Below are 4,304 nucleotides of genomic sequence, written 5' to 3' on the forward strand. Positions count from 1 at the left end.
GTGTGCGTGCAGGGGTGAGGGAGGAATAGGATGTATAGTCACCGCCGCCGCCGCCGCCCTCCCTTTTTTTCTTTCTCCCTTTCCCTCTCTGTCTGTCTGTCTCTCTCTCTCTCTCTTTCCCCACCTGAATCGATATGGACTACAGTGAAAGGTGGAATAAAATATACCGTTACCACCACCACCACTCTGTCTTTCTTTCTTGCTTTCTCTCTCTCTCTCTCTCTCTCTCTCTCTCTCTCTCTCTTTCCCTCCTCCCTCTCCTCCGACACTGTCTTCACCTGAATCGATGTGGGCCACGGTGACACTATTACTTTACCCCGTCCTAATCTGGTGGGCGAGGGGTGGTAGAATAGACCGTGTACCGTCACCACCAACGCCACCTGTTCATAAAGCCTGTTTATAAAGTTTCTCACACTACCACCACCGCCGCTATCACTGTCATCCTCTCACATGAGGTCAACACGAGGTCACCACAAGACAGTCACACGAGACGCCAAGTAGAGCGGTGGAGGTGGGGGGAATACATGGTGGGCATGGTTGGACTGCCTTCCATTATTATACGTCTGCTAGCAGGCTTGTTTCGTTAGTTCATCGGGCTAAATACTTAAGGTTTCCTCTCGCCCCCCCTTTTTTTTACTTGCTGCAGTCATTAGACTTACGGCCATTCTGGGGCACCACCTTGATGGGTTTCAGTCGAAGAAATCGACCTCAAGAGATTTTGTTTAAGCCTGGTACTTATTCCACTTGGTCTTTTGGATTACTCTTACTCTTAACTCTTTACTCTTTTACCTGTTTCAGTCATTTGACTGCGGCCATGCTGGAGCACCGCCTTGAGTCGAGCAAATTAACCCCGGGACTTATTCTTTGAAAGCCTAGTACTTATTCTATCGGTTATCTTTTTGCCGAACCGCTAAGTTACGGGGACCTAAACACACCAGCATCGGTTGTCAAGCGATGGTGGAGGGACAAACACAGACACGAAAACACACATACATATATATACATATATATATATATATATATATATATATACGACGGGCTTCTTTCAGTTTCCGTCTACCAAATCCACTCACAAGGCTTTGGTCAGCCCGAGGCTATAGTAGGACCATGTGGTTGGTAAGCAAGCTACTTACTACACAGCCACTCCTGCGCCTATATATATATATATATATATGTTAATGTGTATGTATTTATATTAATGTGTATATATGCATATATGTTCATATTTATTTATGTGTGTATGTTCGTCTGAATGTATGTTTGTGTGTATGTATGCGTGTGTATATAGGCATGTATGTATGTATGCGTGCAGACATACACAAGGAAAAGACATCTCAATATATTTTAAATTTGTTGAAGAGGGAAAAACAATTTTCCAAAGTACAAATTTTACAGAATTTAGGCGGGGTGGGTTTGCATAAGGGCGACGTCCTCTTGTTTGAATATCTGGGGCAACACTCACACCCTGCTACTAGTACTACTGCCCTATGTCACTACCACCACCACTACTACTGTTAAGAAGTGGGAGGAGGAGAAGAAGGATGAGAAGAGGAGTAGGAAGGAGGATTGTTTGAAATTGAGGCCCATAGCCTTTCCTTTCGGTTTCAGGGCAGAAGGAAATTTGAAACCCCCCAACTGCAGCACTTGAAATTATAATGATTTCTTTATGAACCACAAAAGGGTTGACATTTAAGAAAAACATTTGAGCAGCAGAAGACAAGACATTGAGAGTGTGTGTGTGTGTGTGTGTGCTTTTGCAAGGGTTTTGCCTGTTAACAGGTTTAGTCCCTTTGATGCCACTCCCACTGATTCTATCCATAAGATATCTCCCTATTATAACTATGCTTATAATTATATAATTTTTATATAATGGTTCATTTAACACACCGAACTACTTGGTAAAATCATTAATTATTAATTGTTTATTAATTTTACCCTTTATTATTATATATATGTATGTGTATATATATATGTGTGTATATATATATATGTGTGTATATATATATATGTGTGTGTGTGTGTGTGTAATAATATACGTGTGAAGTGTTCCATATTTTTCAAGGTGCAGGACTGGCTGTGTGGTAAGTAGCTTGCTTACCAACCACATGGTCCCGGTTTCAGTCCCACTGCGTGGCACCTTGGGCAAGTGTCGTCGACCAAAGCCTTGTGAGTGGATTTGGTAGACAGAAACTGGAAGAAGCTTGTCATATATGTATATATATATGTATATATGTATATATATATATATATATATATATGTATGTGTGTGTATATGTTTGTCCCCCCAGCATCGCTTGACAACCGATGCTGGTGTGTTTGCGCCCCCGTAACTTAGCGGTTTGGCAAAAGAGACCAATTGCAGACCACCAGACAGTCAGCATAATCTTTTGCTGATGCAACTTTGGCTTTGGGAAATATTTGGGAGACTCATCACAATCAAACCATTGACCTAATTGTTTACAGTTATCATAAAGAATCCAGTTTTCGTCACAAGTGACTATTCAATCAAGAAATGGATCATTGGTATTTCACAGAAAGATCATAAAGCACACTTCAAAATGCCAAACATTTTGATTTTCTTTGAGCTCATACGGTACCCATTTATCTAGCTTTTTCACTTTACCAATCTTCTGCAGATTGCGTGAGACCATTGCAATACCGACACCAAGTGCCTGAGACATTTCTCTGACACTTTGACATGGATTTTGTTCAATAATTGCTTTCAAGGTTTCAAAATTTCTTGGATGTAGTTGGGGATATAATGAGATATAATGAAAAGGGGCAATGAAGAAATAATTCCATTTTTGAAATAATTATATAACAATTTAAAACTTTTATTTATTTATTTATTCTTCTTCACCAAAGTCAAAGGATGACGTTCAAAAGGCTCCACAAAAGAATAATTTAAAGCCACACAACTAGTACCTGCTACAATGCTGGACATGTCAATGTTGGAAACTAATGTAATAAAACTGAAAATTAAAGTACTAGTCCATGATTTGTTCATTCTCAAGACTGCATGACCATCCTCTACCTTCTTCATCTTCAAGGCTCTCATCACCACTAGGCAATTTCTGAAACCACCTTCATACTTGTGGACCCCTCTTCCCGTGCTCTGCTCATAATGGCAGCAGTTTGGGAGGCATTGTGCCCAAGCTTGAACTCATGGAAGAAAAGTAAGCAAAGGTCCTTTTTTTGTCATGTTCATAAATAAGGGCGCCTCTGCTTCAAGAATTCCCACATATCCTGGTCCCTTGTCACTTCTTCAGTGAGACCCAGCATCCGTAGATCGTTTCTCACCACTTCATGTGTATGTATATATGTATTTATAGGAATGCAGGTTTGTATGTATGGTTATATGCATGTGTCACGTAAGACTTAAGGATGGCAGTGGTTTTAATATTCATATAAAACATTCTAGAGAAGAATGGAATTCTAACCATTGTTTCTGATTTAGGTACAGACTCGAAATTTTGAGGGGAGGGGCTGGGTTGATTAAATCAACCCCTGTACAAGACAATTAACCACTTTTTTAAACCGCTGAGGGATAAAAAGGTAAATTTAAGTATGGCAGAATTTGAACTTAGAAAATAAATAATTGGAAGAAATATCACAAAACCATTTTTTTCTGACTGTAATGATTCTGCCGGCTTAGAATGGAATTAGAGTAGACTATATTGTCTGGGGAAGAGTGTAAAATTTAGGGCTCAGAGATTTGGTGAGTTAAGGTGTGACTGGGGGTGGGGTTAACCCTAGTGTTAGAATATTTCTGTTTTTGTTTCCATAAATTTCGAAAATTTAGCACAATAACTTTGTCGTTAATTAGCTCGGTGTTTGAAACATGAATTATCATGAAATTATGATAAAAGGGTTTAATTTAGATCAGATTAAAACAAGAAGTTGACATCATATAATCAGTGGTGGTGGTCTCAGTTGGATTGGTATGAAAAGGGTTAAAGAAGCTATCAACCAACACGGTCAAACGAGACCCACCCACATCTGCTGAAAGTCTCTATAAACAGTATTCAGAGAAGCTATCTCCTACCCATGTTGTATACAGACAACCAATATGGTCCCTATATTACATAGAGACCTTCACCCTTTTGTTACCATTGTTGTTGGCACTCCGTCGCTTACGACGTCGAGGGTTCCAGTTGATCCGATGAACGGAACAGCCTGCTTGTGAAATTAATGTGCAAATGGCTGAGCACTCCACAGACACGTGTACTCTGAATGTAGTTCTCGGGGGATATTCAGCGTGACACAGAGTATGACAAGGCTGGCCCCTTTGAATTACAGGCACA

At 40.1% G+C, this 4,304-nt stretch overlaps 1 protein-coding gene across 1 annotated transcript in view; it reads left to right on the forward strand.

The window, feature by feature from the left end:
* LOC106870342 (fructose-bisphosphate aldolase) overlaps positions 1 to 4,304 on the forward strand; it is a 28,738-nt gene that overhangs the window by 11,809 nt on the left and 12,625 nt on the right. The window lies entirely within an intron of this gene.

The sequence above is a fragment of the Octopus bimaculoides genome, chromosome 30 (genome assembly GCF_001194135.2).
Source record: "Octopus bimaculoides isolate UCB-OBI-ISO-001 chromosome 30, ASM119413v2, whole genome shotgun sequence".
NCBI classification, from domain to species: domain Eukaryota; kingdom Metazoa; phylum Mollusca; class Cephalopoda; order Octopoda; family Octopodidae; genus Octopus; species Octopus bimaculoides.